Below are 17,378 nucleotides of genomic sequence, written 5' to 3'. Positions count from 1 at the left end.
GGGTTTGGGGGCTGGGAAGGAAAGGGAAAAGATTAGGGTTTGGGGATGATGAAAGGGCTTTCTACGGGTAAGGATGGCAAAGGGTGGCAGTGACGGAAAGTCAGGCAACCTGTCCTGTCCGTCTTTTTGTATCGTGAATTGGAAAGACTGCAAGGGGGAGGGGAGTTGCTTGCGCCCTAAAGGAGGAGTTATTCAGATTCATTGCAGTGGGCGGCGGCTGCAAAACGCACCATTCTTCTTGTTTTTGCTCTGCAAAGCAGCCTTTTCAAGGGTTGGCTTGGGTGACAAAATGTCTTGTGTAGGCGTGGGTTTGTCTCCCTCTCGCTCTCTCTCCCTAAGATGTGTCCGGCATAGGCCAGGGTGCCACTCGAGGCCCAAACCAATTCTGGTTATCGCTTCTCGGCCTTTTGGCTAAGATCAAGTGTAGTATCTGTTCTTATCAGTTTAATATCTGATACGTCCCCTATCTGGGGACCATATATTAAATGGATTTTTAGAACAGGGAGATGGAAAAAGAGCTTGCTCTGTCCACTCCACGCATTGACCTGGTATTGCAGTACCTCCAGGAACGGTGCACCCCTTCTTAACCCAGTTTCCAAAAGCAGAACTCGATTCACCTGATTCATATTAGCCCGATTAGCGAATTGAAATGAATTTTTATCTAACACACTTTTTACTTGCTTTATTCATCCAAATAGCAAACTCATCACCACTCAACTTCACCAACTCTGCTATGTCCCGTGCAGTATCTTGTTGTCAGTCTAATCTAGATCATGTGTAATTGAATGGAATAGATCCCTTTTGGACAAAGTGGAGTCAGATGCTGCAGTGACCACAGGTGTGAGAGGATCTACAATTGGCATCTGGTGTTATCTCTCTGCTTCCACTCCAAATAAAGTTACCTGTTGTTACCTGAACGTCAAATACTAAGAATGGGCGGCCTATGAAAGAATTAGTACTTTCATTAAGTATACTAAACCGGCTAATTGGGAATAGACAAACTGTAAAAAGCCCTCTGAGAAAGCCCCTCTCTAACCTTTGTTAGTAAGCTTTTCTGTAGCCTGCCTGTTGATGTATTTTCGGTTTGAACAGTGCACAACATGAAGAGACGGAACACTGGCGGCTTGTCACAATGCCCCCCGATGACATCACAATAGCGCTGCTGCCTAGAAAACAAGCTGCGCAGAAGAAGTTGTTCTTTGGGTGGGAGGGTGGGCTAGTGGAAGGAGGGGGCAATCTCTTTTTTTCCCGGGTGGTAGGGGGATGACAGGAGAAGGGAAGCGGGTGGTGAGAAAGGTACAGAGGGCAGGGTTTGGGGGCTGGGAAGGAAAGGGAAAAGATTAGGGTTTGGGGATGATGAAAGGGCTTTCTACGGGTAAGGATGGCAAAGGGTGGCAGTGACGGAAAGTCAGGCAACCTGTCCTGTCCGTCTTTTTGTATCGTGAATTGGAAAGACTGCAAGGGGGAGGGGAGTTGCTTGCGCCCTAAAGGAGGAGTTATTCAGATTCATTGCAGTGGGCGGCGGCTGCAAAACGCACCATTCTTCTTGTTTTTGCTCTGCAAAGCAGCCTTTTCAAGGGTTGGCTTGGGTGACAAAATGTCTTGTGTAGGCGTGGGTTTGTCTCCCTCTCGCTCTCTCTCCCTAAGATGTGTCCGGCATAGGCCAGGGTGCCACTCGAGGCCCAAACCAATTCTGGTTATCGCTTCTCGGCCTTTTGGCTAAGATCAAGTGTAGTATCTGTTCTTATCAGTTTAATATCTGATACGTCCCCTATCTGGGGACCATATATTAAATGGATTTTTAGAACAGGGAGATGGAAAAAGAGCTTGCTCTGTCCACTCCACGCATTGACCTGGTATTGCAGTACCTCCAGGAACGGTGCACCCCTTCTTAACCCAGTTTCCAAAAGCAGAACTCGATTCACCTGATTCATATTAGCCCGATTAGCGAATTGAAATGAATTTTTATCTAACACACTTTTTACTTGCTTTATTCATCCAAATAGCAAACTCATCACCACTCAACTTCACCAACTCTGCTATGTCCCGTGCAGTATCTTGTTGTCAGTCTAATCTAGATCATGTGTAATTGAATGGAATAGATCCCTTTTGGACAAAGTGGAGTCAGATGCTGCAGTGACCACAGGTGTGAGAGGATCTACAATTGGCATCTGGTGTTATCTCTCTGCTTCCACTCCAAATAAAGTTACCTGTTGTTACCTGAACGTCAAATACTAAGAATGGGCGGCCTATGAAAGAATTAGTACTTTCATTAAGTATACTAAACCGGCTAATTGGGAATAGACAAACTGTAAAAAGCCCTCTGAGAAAGCCCCTCTCTAACCTTTGTTAGTAAGCTTTTCTGTAGCCTGCCTGTTGATGTATTTTCGGTTTGAACAGTGCACAACATGAAGAGACGGAACACTGGCGGCTTGTCACAATGCCCCCCGATGACATCACAATAGCGCTGCTGCCTAGAAAACAAGCTGCGCAGAAGAAGTTGTTCTTTGGGTGGGAGGGTGGGCTAGTGGAAGGAGGGGGCAATCTCTTTTTTTCCCGGGTGGTAGGGGGATGACAGGAGAAGGGAAGCGGGTGGTGAGAAAGGTACAGAGGGCAGGGTTTGGGGGCTGGGAAGGAAAGGGAAAAGATTAGGGTTTGGGGATGATGAAAGGGCTTTCTACGGGTAAGGATGGCAAAGGGTGGCAGTGACGGAAAGTCAGGCAACCTGTCCTGTCCGTCTTTTTGTATCGTGAATTGGAAAGACTGCAAGGGGGAGGGGAGTTGCTTGCGCCCTAAAGGAGGAGTTATTCAGATTCATTGCAGTGGGCGGCGGCTGCAAAACGCACCATTCTTCTTGTTTTTGCTCTGCAAAGCAGCCTTTTCAAGGGTTGGCTTGGGTGACAAAATGTCTTGTGTAGGCGTGGGTTTGTCTCCCTCTCGCTCTCTCTCCCTAAGATGTGTCCGGCATAGGCCAGGGTGCCACTCGAGGCCCAAACCAATTCTGGTTATCGCTTCTCGGCCTTTTGGCTAAGTTCAAGTGTAGTATCTGTTCTTATCAGTTTAATATCTGATACGTCCCCTATCTGGGGACCATATATTAAATGGATTTTTAGAACAGGGAGATGGAAAAAGAGCTTGCTCTGTCCACTCCACGCATTGACCTGGTATTGCAGTACCTCCAGGAACGGTGCACCCCTTCTTAACCCAGTTTCCAAAAGCAGAACTCGATTCACCTGATTCATATTAGCCCGATTAGCGAATTGAAATGAATTTTTATCTAACACACTTTTTACTTGCTTTATTCATCCAAATAGCAAACTCATCACCACTCAACTTCACCAACTCTGCTATGTCCCGTGCAGTATCTTGTTGTCAGTCTAATCTAGATCATGTGTAATTGAATGGAATAGATCCCTTTTGGACAAAGTGGAGTCAGATGCTGCAGTGACCACAGGTGTGAGAGGATCTACAATTGGCATCTGGTGTTATCTCTCTGCTTCCACTCCAAATAAAGTTACCTGTTGTTACCTGAACATCAAATACTAAGAATGGGCGGCCTATGAAAGAATTAGTACTTTCATTAAGTATACTAAACCGGCTAATTGGGAATAGACAAACTGTAAAAAGCCCTCTGAGAAAGCCCCCCTCTAACCTTTGATAGTAAGCTTTTCTGTAGCCTGCCTGTTGATGTATTTTCGGTTTGAACAGTGCACAACATGAAGAGACGGAACACTGGCGGCTTGTCACAATGCCCCCCGATGACATCACAATAGCGCTGCTGCCTAGAAAACAAGCTGCGCAGAAGAAGTTGTTCTTTGGGTGGGAGGGTGGGCTAGTGGAAGGAGGGCGCAATCTCTTTTTTTCCCGGGTGGTAGGGGGATGACAGGAGAAGGGAAGCGGGTGGTGAGAAAGGTACAGAGGGCAGGGTTTGGGGGCTGGGAAGGAAAGGGAAAAGATTAGGGTTTGGGGATGATGAAAGGGCTTTCTACGGGTAAGGATGGCAAAGGGTGGCAGTGACGGAAAGTCAGGCAACCTGTCCTGTCCGTCTTTTTGTATCGTGAATTGGAAAGACTGCAAGGGGGAGGGGAGTTGCTTGCGCCCTAAAGGAGGAGTTATTCAGATTCATTGCAGTGGGCGGCGGCTGCAAAACGCACCATTCTTCTTGTTTTTGCTCTGCAAAGCAGCCTTTTCAAGGGTTGGCTTGGGTGACAAAATGTCTTGTGTAGGCGTGGGTTTGTCTCCCTCTCGCTCTCTCTCCCTAAGATGTGTCCGGCATAGGCCAGGGTGCCACTCGAGGCCCAAACCAATTCTGGTTATCGCTTCTCGGCCTTTTGGCTAAGATCAAGTGTAGTATCTGTTCTTATCAGTTTAATATCTGATACGTCCCCTATCTGGGGACCATACATTAAATGGATTTTTAGAACAGGGAGATGGAAAAAGAGCTTGCTCTGTCCACTCCACGCATTGACCTGGTATTGCAGTACCTCCAGGAACGGTGCACCCCTTCTTAACCCAGTTTCCAAAAGCAGAACTCGATTCACCTGATTCATATTAGCCCGATTAGCGAATTGAAATGAATTTTTATCTAACACACTTTTTACTTGCTTTATTCATCCAAATAGCAAACTCATCACCACTCAACTTCACCAACTCTGCTATGTCCCGTGCAGTATCTTGTTGTCAGTCTAATCTAGATCATGTGTAATTGAATGGAATAGATCCCTTTTGGACAAAGTGGAGTCAGATGCTGCAGTGACCACAGGTGTGAGAGGATCTACAATTGGCATCTGGTGTTATCTCTCTGCTTCCACTCCAAATAAAGTTACCTGTTGTTACCTGAACGTCAAATACTAAGAATGGGCGGCCTATGAAAGAATTAGTACTTTCATTAAGTATACTAAACCGGCTAATTGGGAATAGACAAACTGTAAAAAGCCCTCTGAGAAAGCCCCTCTCTAACCTTTGTTAGTAAGCTTTTCTGTAGCCTGCCTGTTGATGTATTTTCGGTTTGAACAGTGCACAACATGAAGAGACGGAACACTGGCGGCTTGTCACAATGCCCCCCGATGACATCACAATAGCGCTGCTGCCTAGAAAACAAGCTGCGCAGAAGAAGTTGTTCTTTGGGTGGGAGGGTGGGCTAGTGGAAGGAGGGGGCAATCTCTTTTTTTCCCGGGTGGTAGGGGGATGACAGGAGAAGGGAAGCGGGTGGTGAGAAAGGTACAGAGGGCAGGGTTTGGGGGCTGGGAAGGAAAGGGAAAAGATTAGGGTTTGGGGATGATGAAAGGGCTTTCTACGGGTAAGGATGGCAAAGGGTGGCAGTGACGGAAAGTCAGGCAACCTGTCCTGTCCGTCTTTTTGTATCGTGAATTGGAAAGACTGCAAGGGGGAGGGGAGTTGCTTGCGCCCTAAAGGAGGAGTTATTCAGATTCATTGCAGTGGGCGGCGGCTGCAAAACGCACCATTCTTCTTGTTTTTGCTCTGCAAAGCAGCCTTTTCAAGGGTTGGCTTGGGTGACAAAATGTCTTGTGTAGGCGTGGGTTTGTCTCCCTCTCGCTCTCTCTCCCTAAGATGTGTCCGGCATAGGCCAGGGTGCCACTCGAGGCCCAAACCAATTCTGGTTATCGCTTCTCGGCCTTTTGGCTAAGATCAAGTGTAGTATCTGTTCTTATCAGTTTAATATCTGATACGTCCCCTATCTGGGGACCATATATTAAATGGATTTTTAGAACAGGGAGATGGAAAAAGAGCTTGCTCTGTCCACTCCACGCATTGACCTGGTATTGCAGTACCTCCAGGAACGGTGCACCCCTTCTTAACCCAGTTTCCAAAAGCAGAACTCGATTCACCTGATTCATATTAGCCCGATTAGCGAATTGAAATGAATTTTTATCTAACACACTTTTTACTTGCTTTATTCATCCAAATAGCAAACTCATCACCACTCAACTTCACCAACTCTGCTATGTCCCGTGCAGTATCTTGTTGTCAGTCTAATCTAGATCATGTGTAATTGAATGGAATAGATCCCTTTTGGACAAAGTGGAGTCAGATGCTGCAGTGACCACAGGTGTGAGAGGATCTACAATTGGCATCTGGTGTTATCTCTCTGCTTCCACTCCAAATAAAGTTACCTGTTGTTACCTGAACGTCAAATACTAAGAATGGGCGGCCTATGAAAGAATTAGTACTTTCATTAAGTATACTAAACCGGCTAATTGGGAATAGACAAACTGTAAAAAGCCCTCTGAGAAAGCCCCTCTCTAACCTTTGTTAGTAAGCTTTTCTGTAGCCTGCCTGTTGATGTATTTTCGGTTTGAACAGTGCACAACATGAAGAGACGGAACACTGGCGGCTTGTCACAATGCCCCCCGATGACATCACAATAGCGCTGCTGCCTAGAAAACAAGCTGCGCAGAAGAAGTTGTTCTTTGGGTGGGAGGGTGGGCTAGTGGAAGGAGGGGGCAATCTCTTTTTTTCCCGGGTGGTAGGGGGATGACAGGAGAAGGGAAGCGGGTGGTGAGAAAGGTACAGAGGGCAGGGTTTGGGGGCTGGGAAGGAAAGGGAAAAGATTAGGGTTTGGGGATGATGAAAGGGCTTTCTACGGGTAAGGATGGCAAAGGGTGGCAGTGACGGAAAGTCAGGCAACCTGTCCTGTCCGTCTTTTTGTATCGTGAATTGGAAAGACTGCAAGGGGGAGGGGAGTTGCTTGCGCCCTAAAGGAGGAGTTATTCAGATTCATTGCAGTGGGCGGCGGCTGCAAAACGCACCATTCTTCTTGTTTTTGCTCTGCAAAGCAGCCTTTTCAAGGGTTGGCTTGGGTGACAAAATGTCTTGTGTAGGCGTGGGTTTGTCTCCCTCTCGCTCTCTCTCCCTAAGATGTGTCCGGCATAGGCCAGGGTGCCACTCGAGGCCCAAACCAATTCTGGTTATCGCTTCTCGGCCTTTTGGCTAAGATCAAGTGTAGTATCTGTTCTTATCAGTTTAATATCTGATACGTCCCCTATCTGGGGACCATATATTAAATGGATTTTTAGAACAGGGAGATGGAAAAAGAGCTTGCTCTGTCCACTCCACGCATTGACCTGGTATTGCAGTACCTCCAGGAACGGTGCACCCCTTCTTAACCCAGTTTCCAAAAGCAGAACTCGATTCACCTGATTCATATTAGCCCGATTAGCGAATTGAAATGAATTTTTATCTAACACACTTTTTACTTGCTTTATTCATCCAAATAGCAAACTCATCACCACTCAACTTCACCAACTCTGCTATGTCCCGTGCAGTATCTTGTTGTCAGTCTAATCTAGATCATGTGTAATTGAATGGAATAGATCCCTTTTGGACAAAGTGGAGTCAGATGCTGCAGTGACCACAGGTGTGAGAGGATCTACAATTGGCATCTGGTGTTATCTCTCTGCTTCCACTCCAAATAAAGTTACCTGTTGTTACCTGAACGTCAAATACTAAGAATGGGCGGCCTATGAAAGAATTAGTACTTTCATTAAGTATACTAAACCGGCTAATTGGGAATAGACAAACTGTAAAAAGCCCTCTGAGAAAGCCCCTCTCTAACCTTTGTTAGTAAGCTTTTCTGTAGCCTGCCTGTTGATGTATTTTCGGTTTGAACAGTGCACAACATGAAGAGACGGAACACTGGCGGCTTGTCACAATGCCCCCCGATGACATCACAATAGCGCTGCTGCCTAGAAAACAAGCTGCGCAGAAGAAGTTGTTCTTTGGGTGGGAGGGTGGGCTAGTGGAAGGAGGGGGCAATCTCTTTTTTTCCCGGGTGGTAGGGGGATGACAGGAGAAGGGAAGCGGGTGGTGAGAAAGGTACAGAGGGCAGGGTTTGGGGGCTGGGAAGGAAAGGGAAAAGATTAGGGTTTGGGGATGATGAAAGGGCTTTCTACGGGTAAGGATGGCAAAGGGTGGCAGTGACGGAAAGTCAGGCAACCTGTCCTGTCCGTCTTTTTGTATCGTGAATTGGAAAGACTGCAAGGGGGAGGGGAGTTGCTTGCGCCCTAAAGGAGGAGTTTTTCAGATTCATTGCAGTGGGCGGCGGCTGCAAAACGCACCATTCTTCTTGTTTTTGCTCTGCAAAGCAGCCTTTTCAAGGGTTGGCTTGGGTGACAAAATGTCTTGTGTAGGCGTGGGTTTGTCTCCCTCTCGCTCTCTCTCCCTAAGATGTGTCCGGCATAGGCCAGGGTGCCACTCGAGGCCCAAACCAATTCTGGTTATCGCTTCTCGGCCTTTTGGCTAAGATCAAGTGTAGTATCTGTTCTTATCAGTTTAATATCTGATACGTCCCCTATCTGGGGACCATATATTAAATGGATTTTTAGAACAGGGAGATGGAAAAAGAGCTTGCTCTGTCCACTCCACGCATTGACCTGGTATTGCAGTACCTCCAGGAACGGTGCACCCCTTCTTAACCCAGTTTCCAAAAGCAGAACTCGATTCACCTGATTCATATTAGCCCGATTAGCGAATTGAAATGAATTTTTATCTAACACACTTTTTACTTGCTTTATTCATCCAAATAGCAAACTCATCACCACTCAACTTCACCAACTCTGCTATGTCCCGTGCAGTATCTTGTTGTCAGTCTAATCTAGATCATGTGTAATTGAATGGAATAGATCCCTTTTGGACAAAGTGGAGTCAGATGCTGCAGTGACCACAGGTGTGAGAGGATCTACAATTGGCATCTGGTGTTATCTCTCTGCTTCCACTCCAAATAAAGTTACCTGTTGTTACCTGAACGTCAAATACTAAGAATGGGCGGCCTATGAAAGAATTAGTACTTTCATTAAGTATACTAAACCGGCTAATTGGGAATAGACAAACTGTAAAAAGCCCTCTGAGAAAGCCCCTCTCTAACCTTTGTTAGTAAGCTTTTCTGTAGCCTGCCTGTTGATGTATTTTCGGTTTGAACAGTGCACAACATGAAGAGACGGAACACTGGCGGCTTGTCACAATGCCCCCCGATGACATCACAATAGCGCTGCTGCCTAGAAAACAAGCTGCGCAGAAGAAGTTGTTCTTTGGGTGGGAGGGTGGGCTAGTGGAAGGAGGGGGCAATCTCTTTTTTTCCCGGGTGGTAGGGGGATGACAGGAGAAGGGAAGCGGGTGGTGAGAAAGGTACAGAGGGCAGGGTTTGGGGGCTGGGAAGGAAAGGGAAAAGATTAGGGTTTGGGGATGATGAAAGGGCTTTCTACGGGTAAGGATGGCAAAGGGTGGCAGTGACGGAAAGTCAGGCAACCTGTCCTGTCCGTCTTTTTGTATCGTGAATTGGAAAGACTGCAAGGGGGAGGGGAGTTGCTTGCGCCCTAAAGGAGGAGTTATTCAGATTCATTGCAGTGGGCGGCGGCTGCAAAACGCACCATTCTTCTTGTTTTTGCTCTGCAAAGCAGCCTTTTCAAGGGTTGGCTTGGGTGACAAAATGTCTTGTGTAGGCGTGGGTTTGTCTCCCTCTCGCTCTCTCTCCCTAAGATGTGTCCGGCATAGGCCAGGGTGCCACTCGAGGCCCAAACCAATTCTGGTTATCGCTTCTCGGCCTTTTGGCTAAGATCAAGTGTAGTATCTGTTCTTATCAGTTTAATATCTGATACGTCCCCTATCTGGGGACCATATATTAAATGGATTTTTAGAACAGGGAGATGGAAAAAGAGCTTGCTCTGTCCACTCCACGCATTGACCTGGTATTGCAGTACCTCCAGGAACGGTGCACCCCTTCTTAACCCAGTTTCCAAAAGCAGAACTCGATTCACCTGATTCATATTAGCCCGATTAGCGAATTGAAATGAATTTTTATCTAACACACTTTTTACTTGCTTTATTCATCCAAATAGCAAACTCATCACCACTCAACTTCACCAACTCTGCTATGTCCCGTGCAGTATCTTGTTGTCAGTCTAATCTAGATCATGTGTAATTGAATGGAATAGATCCCTTTTGGACAAAGTGGAGTCAGATGCTGCAGTGACCACAGGTGTGAGAGGATCTACAATTGGCATCTGGTGTTATCTCTCTGCTTCCACTCCAAATAAAGTTACCTGTTGTTACCTGAACGTCAAATACTAAGAATGGGCGGCCTATGAAAGAATTAGTACTTTCATTAAGTATACTAAACCGGCTAATTGGGAATAGACAAACTGTAAAAAGCCCTCTGAGAAAGCCCCTCTCTAACCTTTGTTAGTAAGCTTTTCTGTAGCCTGCCTGTTGATGTATTTTCGGTTTGAACAGTGCACAACATGAAGAGACGGAACACTGGCGGCTTGTCACAATGCCCCCCGATGACATCACAATAGCGCTGCTGCCTAGAAAACAAGCTGCGCAGAAGAAGTTGTTCTTTGGGTGGGAGGGTGGGCTAGTGGAAGGAGGGGGCAATCTCTTTTTTTCCCGGGTGGTAGGGGGATGACAGGAGAAGGGAAGCGGGTGGTGAGAAAGGTACAGAGGGCAGGGTTTGGGGGCTGGGAAGGAAAGGGAAAAGATTAGGGTTTGGGGATGATGAAAGGGCTTTCTACGGGTAAGGATGGCAAAGGGTGGCAGTGACGGAAAGTCAGGCAACCTGTCCTGTCCGTCTTTTTGTATCGTGAATTGGAAAGACTGCAAGGGGGAGGGGAGTTGCTTGCGCCCTAAAGGAGGAGTTATTCAGATTCATTGCAGTGGGCGGCGGCTGCAAAACGCACCATTCTTCTTGTTTTTGCTCTGCAAAGCAGCCTTTTCAAGGGTTGGCTTGGGTGACAAAATGTCTTGTGTAGGCGTGGGTTTGTCTCCCTCTCGCTCTCTCTCCCTAAGATGTGTCCGGCATAGGCCAGGGTGCCACTCGAGGCCCAAACCAATTCTGGTTATCGCTTCTCGGCCTTTTGGCTAAGATCAAGTGTAGTATCTGTTCTTATCAGTTTAATATCTGATACGTCCCCTATCTGGGGACCATATATTAAATGGATTTTTAGAACAGGGAGATGGAAAAAGAGCTTGCTCTGTCCACTCCACGCATTGACCTGGTATTGCAGTACCTCCAGGAACGGTGCACCCCTTCTTAACCCAGTTTCCAAAAGCAGAACTCGATTCACCTGATTCATATTAGCCCGATTAGCGAATTGAAATGAATTTTTATCTAACACACTTTTTACTTGCTTTATTCATCCAAATAGCAAACTCATCACCACTCAACTTCACCAACTCTGCTATGTCCCGTGCAGTATCTTGTTGTCAGTCTAATCTAGATCATGTGTAATTGAATGGAATAGATCCCTTTTGGACAAAGTGGAGTCAGATGCTGCAGTGACCACAGGTGTGAGAGGATCTACAATTGGCATCTGGTGTTATCTCTCTGCTTCCACTCCAAATAAAGTTACCTGTTGTTACCTGAACGTCAAATACTAAGAATGGGCGGCCTATGAAAGAATTAGTACTTTCATTAAGTATACTAAACCGGCTAATTGGGAATAGACAAACTGTAAAAAGCCCTCTGAGAAAGCCCCTCTCTAACCTTTGTTAGTAAGCTTTTCTGTAGCCTGCCTGTTGATGTATTTTCGGTTTGAACAGTGCACAACATGAAGAGACGGAACACTGGCGGCTTGTCACAATGCCCCCCGATGACATCACAATAGCGCTGCTGCCTAGAAAACAAGCTGCGCAGAAGAAGTTGTTCTTTGGGTGGGAGGGTGGGCTAGTGGAAGGAGGGGGCAATCTCTTTTTTTCCCGGGTGGTAGGGGGATGACAGGAGAAGGGAAGCGGGTGGTGAGAAAGGTACAGAGGGCAGGGTTTGGGGGCTGGGAAGGAAAGGGAAAAGATTAGGGTTTGGGGATGATGAAAGGGCTTTCTACGGGTAAGGATGGCAAAGGGTGGCAGTGACGGAAAGTCAGGCAACCTGTCCTGTCCGTCTTTTTGTATCGTGAATTGGAAAGACTGCAAGGGGGAGGGGAGTTGCTTGCGCCCTAAAGGAGGAGTTTTTCAGATTCATTGCAGTGGGCGGCGGCTGCAAAACGCACCATTCTTCTTGTTTTTGCTCTGCAAAGCAGCCTTTTCAAGGGTTGGCTTGGGTGACAAAATGTCTTGTGTAGGCGTGGGTTTGTCTCCCTCTCGCTCTCGCTCCCTAAGATGTGTCCGGCATAGGCCAGGGTGCCACTCGAGGCCCAAACCAATTCTGGTTATCGCTTCTCGGCCTTTTGGCTAAGATCAAGTGTAGTATCTGTTCTTATCAGTTTAATATCTGATACGTCCCCTATCTGGGGACCATATATTAAATGGATTTTTAGAACAGGGAGATGGAAAAAGAGCTTGCTCTGTCCACTCCACGCATTGACCTGGTATTGCAGTACCTCCAGGAACGGTGCACCCCTTCTTAACCCAGTTTCCAAAAGCAGAACTCGATTCACCTGATTCATATTAGCCCGATTAGCGAATTGAAATGAATTTTTATCTAACACACTTTTTACTTGCTTTATTCATCCAAATAGCAAACTCATCACCACTCAACTTCACCAACTCTGCTATGTCCCGTGCAGTATCTTGTTGTCAGTCTAATCTAGATCATGTGTAATTGAATGGAATAGATCCCTTTTGGACAAAGTGGAGTCAGATGCTGCAGTGACCACAGGTGTGAGAGGATCTACAATTGGCATCTGGTGTTATCTCTCTGCTTCCACTCCAAATAAAGTTACCTGTTGTTACCTGAACGTCAAATACTAAGAATGGGCGGCCTATGAAAGAATTAGTACTTTCATTAAGTATACTAAACCGGCTAATTGGGAATAGACAAACTGTAAAAAGCCCTCTGAGAAAGCCCCTCTCTAACCTTTGTTAGTAAGCTTTTCTGTAGCCTGCCTGTTGATGTATTTTCGGTTTGAACAGTGCACAACATGAAGAGACGGAACACTGGCGGCTTGTCACAATGCCCCCCGATGACATCACAATAGCGCTGCTGCCTAGAAAACAAGCTGCGCAGAAGAAGTTGTTCTTTGGGTGGGAGGGTGGGCTAGTGGAAGGAGGGGGCAATCTCTTTTTTTCCCGGGTGGTAGGGGGATGACAGGAGAAGGGAAGCGGGTGGTGAGAAAGGTACAGAGGGCAGGGTTTGGGGGCTGGGAAGGAAAGGGAAAAGATTAGGGTTTGGGGATGATGAAAGGGCTTTCTACGGGTAAGGATGGCAAAGGGTGGCAGTGACGGAAAGTCAGGCAACCTGTCCTGTCCGTCTTTTTGTATCGTGAATTGGAAAGACTGCAAGGGGGAGGGGAGTTGCTTGCGCCCTAAAGGAGGAGTTATTCAGATTCATTGCAGTGGGCGGCGGCTGCAAAACGCACCATTCTTCTTGTTTTTGCTCTGCAAAGCAGCCTTTTCAAGGGTTGGCTTGGGTGACAAAATGTCTTGTGTAGGCGTGGGTTTGTCTCCCTCTCGCTCTCTCTCCCTAAGATGTGTCCGGCATAGGCCAGGGTGCCACTCGAGGCCCAAACCAATTCTGGTTATCGCTTCTCGGCCTTTTGGCTAAGATCAAGTGTAGTATCTGTTCTTATCAGTTTAATATCTGATACGTCCCCTATCTGGGGACCATATATTAAATGGATTTTTAGAACAGGGAGATGGAAAAAGAGCTTGCTCTGTCCACTCCACGCATTGACCTGGTATTGCAGTACCTCCAGGAACGGTGCACCCCTTCTTAACCCAGTTTCCAAAAGCAGAACTCGATTCACCTGATTCATATTAGCCCGATTAGCGAATTGAAATGAATTTTTATCTAACACACTTTTTACTTGCTTTATTCATCCAAATAGCAAACTCATCACCACTCAACTTCACCAACTCTGCTATGTCCCGTGCAGTATCTTGTTGTCAGTCTAATCTAGATCATGTGTAATTGAATGGAATAGATCCCTTTTGGACAAAGTGGAGTCAGATGCTGCAGTGACCACAGGTGTGAGAGGATCTACAATTGGCATCTGGTGTTATCTCTCTGCTTCCACTCCAAATAAAGTTACCTGTTGTTACCTGAACGTCAAATACTAAGAATGGGCGGCCTATGAAAGAATTAGTACTTTCATTAAGTATACTAAACCGGCTAATTGGGAATAGACAAACTGTAAAAAGCCCTCTGAGAAAGCCCCTCTCTAACCTTTGTTAGTAAGCTTTTCTGTAGCCTGCCTGTTGATGTATTTTCGGTTTGAACAGTGCACAACATGAAGAGACGGAACACTGGCGGCTTGTCACAATGCCCCCCGATGACATCACAATAGCGCTGCTGCCTAGAAAACAAGCTGCGCAGAAGAAGTTGTTCTTTGGGTGGGAGGGTGGGCTAGTGGAAGGAGGGGGCAATCTCTTTTTTTCCCGGGTGGTAGGGGGATGACAGGAGAAGGGAAGCGGGTGGTGAGAAAGGTACAGAGGGCAGGGTTTGGGGGCTGGGAAGGAAAGGGAAAAGATTAGGGTTTGGGGATGATGAAAGGGCTTTCTACGGGTAAGGATGGCAAAGGGTGGCAGTGACGGAAAGTCAGGCAACCTGTCCTGTCCGTCTTTTTGTATCGTGAATTGGAAAGACTGCAAGGGGGAGGGGAGTTGCTTGCGCCCTAAAGGAGGAGTTATTCAGATTCATTGCAGTGGGCGGCGGCTGCAAAACGCACCATTCTTCTTGTTTTTGCTCTGCAAAGCAGCCTTTTCAAGGGTTGGCTTGGGTGACAAAATGTCTTGTGTAGGCGTGGGTTTGTCTCCCTCTCGCTCTCTCTCCCTAAGATGTGTCCGGCATAGGCCAGGGTGCCACTCGAGGCCCAAACCAATTCTGATTATCGCTTCTCGGCCTTTTGGCTAAGATCAAGTGTAGTATCTGTTCTTATCAGTTTAATATCTGATACGTCCCCTATCTGGGGACCATATATTAAATGGATTTTTAGAACAGGGAGATGGAAAAAGAGCTTGCTCTGTCCACTCCACGCATTGACCTGGTATTGCAGTACCTCCAGGAACGGTGCACCCCTTCTTAACCCAGTTTCCAAAAGCAGAACTCGATTCACCTGATTCATATTAGCCCGATTAGCGAATTGAAATGAATTTTTATCTAACACACTTTTTACTTGCTTTATTCATCCAAATAGCAAACTCATCACCACTCAACTTCACCAACTCTGCTATGTCCCGTGCAGTATCTTGTTGTCAGTCTAATCTAGATCATGTGTAATTGAATGGAATAGATCCCTTTTGGACAAAGTGGAGTCAGATGCTGCAGTGACCACAGGTGTGAGAGGATCTACAATTGGCATCTGGTGTTATCTCTCTGCTTCCACTCCAAATAAAGTTACCTGTTGTTACCTGAACGTCAAATACTAAGAATGGGCGGCCTATGAAAGAATTAGTACTTTCATTAAGTATACTAAACCGGCTAATTGGGAATAGACAAACTGTAAAAAGCCCTCTGAGAAAGCCCCTCTCTAACCTTTGTTAGTAAGCTTTTCTGTAGCCTGCCTGTTGATGTATTTTCGGTTTGAACAGTGCACAACATGAAGAGACGGAACACTGGCGGCTTGTCACAATGCCCCCCGATGACATCACAATAGCGCTGCTGCCTAGAAAACAAGCTGCGCAGAAGAAGTTGTTCTTTGGGTGGGAGGGTGGGCTAGCGGAAGGAGGGGGCAATCTCTTTTTTTCCCGGGTGGTAGGGGGATGACAGGAGAAGGGAAGCGGGTGGTGAGAAAGGTACAGAGGGCAGGGTTTGGGGGCTGGGAAGGAAAGGGAAAAGATTAGGGTTTGGGGATGATGAAAGGGCTTTCTACGGGTAAGGATGGCAAAGGGTGGCAGTGACGGAAAGTCAGGCAACCTGTCCTGTCCGTCTTTTTGTATCGTGAATTGGAAAGACTGCAAGGGGGAGGGGAGTTGCTTGCGCCCTAAAGGAGGAGTTATTCAGATTCATTGCAGTGGGCGGCGGCTGCAAAACGCACCATTCTTCTTGTTTTTGCTCTGCAAAGCAGCCTTTTCAAGGGTTGGCTTGGGTGACAAAATGTCTTGTGTAGGCGTGGGTTTGTCTCCCTCTCGCTCTCTCTCCCTAAGATGTGTCCGGCATAGGCCAGGGTGCCACTCGAGGCCCAAACCAATTCTGGTTATCGCTTCTCGGCCTTTTGGCTAAGATCAAGTGTAGTATCTGTTCTTATCAGTTTAATATCTGATACGTCCCCTATCTGGGGACCATATATTAAATGGATTTTTAGAACAGGGAGATGGAAAAAGAGCTTGCTCTGTCCACTCCACGCATTGACCTGGTATTGCAGTACCTCCAGGAACGGTGCACCCCTTCTTAACCCAGTTTCCAAAAGCAGAACTCGATTCACCTGATTCATATTAGCCCGATTAGCGAATTGAAATGAATTTTTATCTAACACACTTTTTACTTGCTTTATTCATCCAAATAGCAAACTCATCACCACTCAACTTCACCAACTCTGCTATGTCCCGTGCAGTATCTTGTTGTCAGTCTAATCTAGATCATGTGTAATTGAATGGAATAGATCCCTTTTGGACAAAGTGGAGTCAGATGCTGCAGTGACCACAGGTGTGAGAGGATCTACAATTGGCATCTGGTGTTATCTCTCTGCTTCCACTCCAAATAAAGTTACCTGTTGTTACCTGAACGTCAAATACTAAGAATGGGCGGCCTATGAAAGAATTAGTACTTTCATTAAGTATACTAAACCGGCTAATTGGGAATAGACAAACTGTAAAAAGCCCTCTGAGAAAGCCCCTCTCTAACCTTTGTTAGTAAGCTTTTCTGTAGCCTGCCTGTTGATGTATTTTCGGTTTGAACAGTGCACAACATGAAGAGACGGAACACTGGCGGCTTGTCACAATGCCCCCCGATGACATCACAATAGCGCTGCTGCCTAGAAAACAAGCTGCGCAGAAGAAGTTGTTCTTTGGGTGGGAGGGTGGGCTAGTGGAAGGAGGGGGCAATCTCTTTTTTTCCCGGGTGGTAGGGGGATGACAGGAGAAGGGAAGCGGGTGGTGAGAAAGGTACAGAGGGCAGGGTTTGGGGGCTGGGAAGGAAAGGGAAAAGATTAGGGTTTGGGGATGATGAAAGGGCTTTCTACGGGTAAGGATGGCAAAGGGTGGCAGTGACGGAAAGTCAGGCAACCTGTCCTGTCCGTCTTTTTGTATCGTGAATTGGAAAGACTGCAAGGGGGAGGGGAGTTGCTTGCGCCCTAAAGGAGGAGTTATTCAGATTCATTGCAGTGGGCGGCGGCTGCAAAACGCACCATTCTTCTTGTTTTTGCTCTGCAAAGCAGCCTTTTCAAGGGTTGGCTTGGGTGACAAAATGTCTTGTGTAGGCGTGGGTTTGTCTCCCTCTCGCTCTCTCTCCCTAAGATGTGTCCGGCATAGGCCAGGGTGCCACTCGAGGC

At 46.9% G+C, this 17,378-nt stretch overlaps 13 non-coding genes across 13 annotated transcripts; all 13 read left to right on the top strand.

Annotated features, from left to right (window-relative positions):
• The first annotated feature begins 391 nt into the window (after positions 1-391).
• LOC142260012 (U2 spliceosomal RNA) lies at positions 392-582 on the top strand. Its single transcript, XR_012728349.1, has one exon. It is a non-coding gene; the product is annotated as a U2 spliceosomal RNA (small nuclear RNA).
• A 1,117-nt stretch (positions 583-1,699) lies between these two features.
• LOC142260011 (U2 spliceosomal RNA) lies at positions 1,700-1,890 on the top strand. Its single transcript, XR_012728348.1, has one exon. It is a non-coding gene; the product is annotated as a U2 spliceosomal RNA (small nuclear RNA).
• A 1,117-nt stretch (positions 1,891-3,007) lies between these two features.
• On the top strand, positions 3,008-3,198 carry LOC142260270 (U2 spliceosomal RNA). The gene has a single exon (XR_012728582.1). It is a non-coding gene; the product is annotated as a U2 spliceosomal RNA (small nuclear RNA).
• A 1,117-nt stretch (positions 3,199-4,315) lies between these two features.
• Positions 4,316-4,506, top strand: LOC142260251 (U2 spliceosomal RNA). Its single transcript, XR_012728565.1, has one exon. It is a non-coding gene; the product is annotated as a U2 spliceosomal RNA (small nuclear RNA).
• Positions 4,507-5,623: 1,117 nt separating this feature from the next.
• LOC142260010 (U2 spliceosomal RNA) lies at positions 5,624-5,814 on the top strand. Its single transcript, XR_012728347.1, has one exon. It is a non-coding gene; the product is annotated as a U2 spliceosomal RNA (small nuclear RNA).
• A 1,117-nt stretch (positions 5,815-6,931) lies between these two features.
• Positions 6,932-7,122, top strand: LOC142260009 (U2 spliceosomal RNA). Its single transcript, XR_012728346.1, has one exon. It is a non-coding gene; the product is annotated as a U2 spliceosomal RNA (small nuclear RNA).
• Positions 7,123-8,239: 1,117 nt separating this feature from the next.
• On the top strand, positions 8,240-8,430 carry LOC142260008 (U2 spliceosomal RNA). Its single transcript, XR_012728345.1, has one exon. It is a non-coding gene; the product is annotated as a U2 spliceosomal RNA (small nuclear RNA).
• Positions 8,431-9,547: 1,117 nt separating this feature from the next.
• LOC142260006 (U2 spliceosomal RNA) lies at positions 9,548-9,738 on the top strand. Its single transcript, XR_012728344.1, has one exon. It is a non-coding gene; the product is annotated as a U2 spliceosomal RNA (small nuclear RNA).
• Positions 9,739-10,855: 1,117 nt separating this feature from the next.
• On the top strand, positions 10,856-11,046 carry LOC142260005 (U2 spliceosomal RNA). The gene has a single exon (XR_012728343.1). It is a non-coding gene; the product is annotated as a U2 spliceosomal RNA (small nuclear RNA).
• A 1,117-nt stretch (positions 11,047-12,163) lies between these two features.
• On the top strand, positions 12,164-12,354 carry LOC142260004 (U2 spliceosomal RNA). The gene has a single exon (XR_012728342.1). It is a non-coding gene; the product is annotated as a U2 spliceosomal RNA (small nuclear RNA).
• A 1,117-nt stretch (positions 12,355-13,471) lies between these two features.
• LOC142260003 (U2 spliceosomal RNA) lies at positions 13,472-13,662 on the top strand. Its single transcript, XR_012728341.1, has one exon. It is a non-coding gene; the product is annotated as a U2 spliceosomal RNA (small nuclear RNA).
• Positions 13,663-14,779: 1,117 nt separating this feature from the next.
• On the top strand, positions 14,780-14,970 carry LOC142260001 (U2 spliceosomal RNA). The gene has a single exon (XR_012728339.1). It is a non-coding gene; the product is annotated as a U2 spliceosomal RNA (small nuclear RNA).
• Positions 14,971-16,087: 1,117 nt separating this feature from the next.
• On the top strand, positions 16,088-16,278 carry LOC142260000 (U2 spliceosomal RNA). The gene has a single exon (XR_012728338.1). It is a non-coding gene; the product is annotated as a U2 spliceosomal RNA (small nuclear RNA).
• The last annotated feature ends 1,100 nt before the right edge of the window (positions 16,279-17,378 follow it).

This window comes from Anomaloglossus baeobatrachus (assembly GCF_048569485.1).
Source record: "Anomaloglossus baeobatrachus isolate aAnoBae1 chromosome 9 unlocalized genomic scaffold, aAnoBae1.hap1 SUPER_9_unloc_5, whole genome shotgun sequence".
Taxonomy (NCBI): domain Eukaryota; kingdom Metazoa; phylum Chordata; class Amphibia; order Anura; family Aromobatidae; genus Anomaloglossus; species Anomaloglossus baeobatrachus.
This window is presented reverse-complemented; position numbering and strand designations above follow the sequence as displayed.